General features: G+C 48.6%; 1 pseudogene; it reads left to right on the forward strand.

Annotated features, from left to right (window-relative positions):
- The first annotated feature begins 240 nt into the window (after positions 1-240).
- LOC137225724 (proliferating cell nuclear antigen pseudogene) lies at positions 241-1,250 on the forward strand (annotated as a pseudogene).
- Positions 1,251-6,397: the final 5,147 nt, after the last annotated feature.

Raw genomic sequence — 6,397 nt, forward strand, 5'->3', positions numbered from 1 at the left:
TGCTTATTCTTATTAATTATTGTTTCCAATCCCTCTCCCCCAACCCCAAACCCTATTACGAGTTAAGTGCTAATCGATAAGGAATTGACTTCTGTAAAGGGTTCAAAGGAATTCATCTCTGAGGAGGTCACCAGGCTCGGGGTAAGAAGAGACTGCTTGATTAAACTGCGACAGGCGCGGCGGGCTGGTTGTGGGCTTCCTCCGTCTCAAGCATTCATGGGTTAGTTCCCCCAGTCGCTCTCATCTTCTGAAGCCTAAGTCGGCTACACCTTCCTCCTTCCTTCCGCCAGTAGCCGTGTCCTTGCAACTCCGCCACCATGTTCGAGGCGTGCCTGGTCCAGGGCTCCATCTTGAAGAAGGTGCTTGAGGCACTTAAGGACCTCATCAACGAGGCCTTCTGGGATTCTGGGACATCAGCTCAAGTGGTGTGAACCTACAGAGCATGGACTCTTCCCATGTCTCCTTGATGCAGCTCACCCTGCGCTCTGAGGGCTTCGGCAGGTACCGCTGCGACCGCAACTTGGCCATGGGCGTGAACCTCACCAGCACGTCCAAAATACTGAAATGTGCTGGCAATGAAGACATCATTACACTAAGGGCTGAAGATAACGCGGACGCCTTGGCCCTAGTATTTGAAGCTCCAAATCAAGAAAAGGTTTCAGATTATGGAATGAAGTTAATGGATTTAGATGTCGAACAGCTTGGAATTCCAGAACAAGAGTACAGCTGTGTAGTAAAAATGCCTTCTGGTGAATTTGCACGTATATGCCGAGATCTCAGTCATATTGGAGATGCTGTTGTAATTTCCTGTGCAAAAGATGGAGTGAAATTTTCTGCAAGTGGAGGACTTGGAAATGGAAATATTAAGTTGTCACAAACGAGGAATGTTGATAAAGAAGAGGAAGCTGTTACCATAGAGATGAATGAACCAGTTCAGCTAACTTTTGCCCTGAGGTACCTGAACTTCTTTACAAAAGCCACTCCACTCTCTCCTACAGTAACACTCAGTATGTCTGCAGATGTACCCCTCGTCGTAGAGTATAAAATTGCTGATATGGGACACTTAAAGTACTATTTGGCTCCCAAGACTGAGGATGAAGAAGGATCTTAGACATTCTTAAAATTCAAATTCAAGGAAATAAAACTAAGCTCTTTGAGAACTGCTTCTGAGATGCCAGCACATACTTAAGTCTCTTTTGTCTTTGTACCTCTGAGTACATATGTAGATATTGTTTTCTGTAAATAACTTTTTTTTTCTCCATCCTCTACCATTTGTTCAAAGAGTAAAGTCCAAAGTTAAATCTGGTCTTGTTAACCTAGTAATACTTTGCCTCACCTAGGAATACTCCTTATAATTTTTATAAACAAAAGAGTTTTGACTCTAAATGCAGTTTTAAGTATTGTTTTCAATTTAAATAAAAGTCATTTGAATTTCAAGCATCACAGGACACTGCCTTCATTTGGACCCCGATGGTTGCGAGTATCCTAGAGAATTCACAGTTCCAGCAGCTCATGTAAAAGCTTATCTTTTCAGTCTAGAGCAGGTTGATATGACATTAGATATAGTGATTAAAAGTATCCCAGATACAGCAGGGGACAAAGTATTTTGGGGGATTCATTTGCCAAACTTACTTTGGTATTATGGCTTGAGCTCAAGAAATGAAAAGGGGAGAGTAGAACAAATATATAATATTTTGTCATTTTTGTAGCAGAAACTAACACTTTACAGAAGCTTAAAGTACCCAAAGTTCCGTCAGCTTTGTAAGACTCGCACTGTTACAGGGCAGTGTTTCATTAGCCCAGGGAACCTTGTAGAGGAGCCTTGGAAGTTTTAGTAGATCTGATAGGTCCCAAGAATTATGTTTATGCAAAAATAATTTCTCTAGCATAAGTAGCCTTTTGTGGGGACTTATTCCCTTAAAGGATGAAGGTGGCTTAAATTCCATGGATGTTGGAGTCAACCAAGAAAGTGAAAAAGACCCAGCAGTCATTGTGCTCCTAGCTCACAAGTTGGCATATGCTGCGTAGTGAGAATTCCTTTATTGTCGTCCCTTTTGCTGGTGTATTTTGTGTTTGGTAGATTAAATGACAGATTTCTGTTGTACTTGCAGCGATGATAGAACTCACTGTATCCAGTAGGTAACTGTTCATTACCTTCTGTGTGCCTGGGGTTGGAGAAGGATATTGACTGCAGAGGGGCCTGGTGGAAACTTCTGGAGTGATGAAAATATTTTATCTACGTTGTGATGATGACTCCAAGACTATATGCATTTGTCAAAACTAATCCAATTGGACTTTATCATATGTAAATTATACACTCATAAAGCTTGACATTTTAAAAAGTAAAAAAAAAAAAAAAAAAGAAGAGACTGCCTGCAGTCCCAAGAAGAGGGGCTTTGTGGGACATGGAGACCCAATTCCTATGTCCCCATGTCCCGCAAAACTGGACTGCAAGACAGTTGTTGGAGACAGAGCCTGGACACACCATGAGGCCCCAGGGATGCCTGGCTCAGAGCTACAGACTCATGCCATGTCTTCCTGCTTGCCGGGGATACAGACGGATCTGGTCTGGTCTGAATCAGCAGATGTACCCTCTGACACGGGCTGAGATGCTAACCGGATCTGCACCATGTGAGTTTCGCTGAGTATCTGGGATGTGAGTGGCTGTGACAGCTCCACGTTACCCAGACCAATTAGGCACAGTCCATTCCTCAGGGGACCTAACGGTTTAATGGGGGACACAGATGTGCAGACATATTTCAGACACACACAGTGGTTAAAAGTGCAGGCTTAGGTGTCAGAAAGACTCAGGGTAAAGTCCTGGACCCACCACTCATTACCTATGTAGCTTTAGGCAAACTCATTTTTATTCTTGGACCTCAGCTTCCCCACCTGTAAAATGCAGATGAAATTAGCGGTACCAAGCGAAAAGAGCTCTCCTTAGCATTGGAACTGATGTATACAAAGTTCTGAGCACAGAACTTTCATCTAAAAGATTATTATCCTGTGGCAACTTGTACATTAAAACAGCAATTCTTATTTTTATAAATAAATTTTCTTTTAATGTTTTTTTGTGGGGGGCACCGTGCAGCACGTGGGATCTTAGTTCCCTGACCAAGGATCACACCTGTGCCCCCCGGCATTGGGAGTGAGTAGGCTTAACCCCTGGACCACCAGAGAAGTCTCAAAACAGTGACTCTTAAGAAAGAAGCAGCATGTGTCGTGCACAGTTTTGAGACCTCTATTCAGTCTATTGCTGTATAATTTACAAAGTCAACCAAACCTTTGCAGCAGGAGTAGCCACTTTGAATTTCAAGCATCACAGGACACTGCCTTCATTTGGACCCCGATGGTTGCGAGTATCCTAGAGAATTCACAGTTCCAGCAGCTCATGTAAAAGCTTATCTTTTCAGTCCAGAGCAGGTTGATATGACATTAGATATAGTGATTAAAAGTATCCCAGATACAGCAGGGGACAAAGTATTTTGGGGGATTCATTTGCCAAACATATTTTGGTGTTATGACTTGAGCTCAAGAACTGAAAAGGGGAGAGTAGAACAAATATATAATATTTTGTCATTTTTGCGAGCAGAAACTAACACTTTACAGAAGCTTAAAGTACCCAAAGTTCCGTCAGCTTTGTAAGACTCGCACTGTTACAGGGCAGTGTTTCATGGGCCCAGGGAGCCTTGTAGAAGAGCCTTGGAAGTTTTAGTAGATCTGATAGGTCCCAAGAATTACGTTTATGCAAAAATAATTTCTCTAGCATAAGTAGCCTTTTGTGGGGACTTATTCCCTTAAAGGATGAAGGTGGATGAAGGATGAAGGATGAAGGAGACACAATGACAAAGACTTGTAGGGCCCCTGGGTTGGAGGAACAGGGCAATGGGAGTGGGCACCTCCAGTCCTCGGGGAAGGTGAGGAAGTGACCTGCACGATGGAGGCCAGGTTGGCCTGAGGCGTGTGCAAGAGGAGGACGAGCTTGACAGTCTGGCATGGGGAAGCGCAGAGCACTTCCAAGGAGAGAGCCTTCCATGGAAAGACGCGGTGAGCAGCGGCCCTTGGGAGAGAGCAGCCACGCCCACAGGGGGCGGGCAATGCAGATGAGGACCACGGCCAGTTCTCAAAGGATTTGGGTACCACTGGGGAAGAAGGGAGGAGGCTGGGTGTTAGCAGACAAAGGCATGGCCAGGTGTTCTGGTGCAGACTTGGGGACGGGAGACAGAACCCTGGGCAAGAAAGATGAGTGGGCTGGCCCCGAGAGTGGCCACGTGCAAGGAGGGGGATGCACGATGGCCACGTTCAGTGATCAGCCATGAGGGGGGAGGGGGGAGGGGGGACCAAGGGGAGTAATGCCTGTGGCGTGAGGTCCCGCCCCAGCATCTCCACCTGCCTCCTAGGACCGTGAGTGCCCGGTGTCCGAGAGCCTTCCTCTGGCCGATGCCAAGGTGAAGAAGCAAGGATCCGCCATCCAAGAAGCACACAGCAGGGGCTTGTTAATGCTTGCAAGTACTCCACGTTTTATTATAAGAATGCACTGAGAGCCATTTGCATAGTACTGACTTTTCATTTGCTCAAAAATAGACAAGAATAACTACCCAACAGTTGCTATAGATATGCTCTTACCAGTACTAGATTTTATTTTTAAAAAGAATTGTCTTTATTGTGCTAGAAATAGTTGCTGTACATATTATATGCATTTTTACAGTTGGCTTGCTTTGCCTTTCATGGACCCGATAAATAAAATTAATTGAATTTTTCATGATGAACTGAGTTAATTTGTTAGGCAAATAATTGAATGAATATTTCGTGCTTAATTGCCCAGAGCTCTTGGTAAGTGGCACCTCTGTCCCACCCTGAGGGCCCCGGAGGGCAAAGTCTGAGCCATCTCCACCCTGTCACTGCAGGTGTAATATCTCGGGTCCCAAGGGGGTTAACTGGGCCCACGGGGGCGCACGCCCCCTCAGATAAGGCTGTGAGTCTCGCGTAGACGGGGGCTCCGATGTGCTCTGTCTCCCTCCTGGGACCCAGAAGCGCTGCCAGTCCTTCACATCAGAAGTCTCAGCCTGAGAGGCTGGTGCAGCCCGGCGGGAACATGGGTGTGGGGACCCGCCGGGGGAGGACTCAGGGTCCCGCAGGACCAGGACTGGAGATGCTGGGCAACCGAAGGGCACTCGGTCCACGAGCTGCACTGTGGCCACACCGGCTGGGAATGAAGGGCTCAGTCTCAGGCTAGAGGGAGGAGGAGAATGCTGGGCCCAGCGGGACAGGGACAGAGGAGGCCCACCTCCCCCTTGAGCCCAGAAGCTGTGGGCCGCCAGGAGCGGCTGCTCAGGCAGGAAGCACAGCAGGAGGTGGTGGAGGCCGGGCAGCGGAGTAGAGGCCTGCTCCACGATCCGAGGACCGTCCCCTTCAGGGAGAGTCCGGCAGAGACTGGGGGTGTGGGGGGGCGGGATCAGGATCACTCCCCCCCCAGCCCTGGATATGGCTCTGGAAAGAGCAGTTGAGGGCCTGGCTCCGGGCTGGCCACGCAGCACTGAAGCCTGGACGTACAAAGGGTGAGGGCTCCCTGGAGGAGGTGTGGGGATCTGGTGACCATCCCTGCTGCCTGGTGGATGGAGGGAGAGTGTGCAGGAACAAGGCTGGTGTCACGAACAGCCTCACCCGTGGGGAATGGGACCAGACGATAAGGAGGAAAGTGGAGTCTTCAGTGCCAAGCCTGGCCTTGTTGACAAGTGACCCCATTAGAGCAACTATTTTCCCTCAGAGCACAGCTAATCATCACGGCTCTCTTTGGGAAGAGGTACTCCCAGGCACAAATGCACAAAAAGGGCGATTTTCGAAAGCTGTTGGCTTCAGGGTGGAAGGTCTTCTCCATTCCAGGGCAGATGGACGGGCAGGGAGGGGTTGGGCCCCTCTGGATGGAGCGGAGGTGCCCCCGCCAGCCCCGGGGTGCCTTCCTTCTCCTCTTTCTCTTCACTGACTTAATGGGGAGTCGCTGCCTTATTGGTCAATAACGTCTGAAAGTTTAGTTTTGTAAAAAAAAAAATTAGATAGTTTTGCTCCCTGTGGGGATAGGGAGGTGTGTGCATGTGTATGGGGGTGTGGGAGCCACGTGCACGGGAGGGAGGGGAACATGTGCCTGCGGGAGTGCCTGGGGCACGTTCGTGGGGTGTGTGTGCCCGTGGCGGGCGTGCTTAGGGCAGTGAGAAGCAGCAGAGCTGACAATGCCTCTTGAAGACGGGGCTTCCTTCGTCTGACTCCCAGGGCGGCAGGGGGAGGCATGGGGGTGGGGACTCTACTGCTTGCTCCTCCAGGGAGACGGACAGAGCTGTCGACACTGATTCTGTGAGCTGCGTCTACTCAACAGTTTCCAGGCCAAAGAGCATTTCAAACA

This window comes from Pseudorca crassidens, chromosome 6, assembly GCF_039906515.1.
Source record: "Pseudorca crassidens isolate mPseCra1 chromosome 6, mPseCra1.hap1, whole genome shotgun sequence".
Lineage (NCBI taxonomy): Eukaryota > Metazoa > Chordata > Mammalia > Artiodactyla > Delphinidae > Pseudorca > Pseudorca crassidens.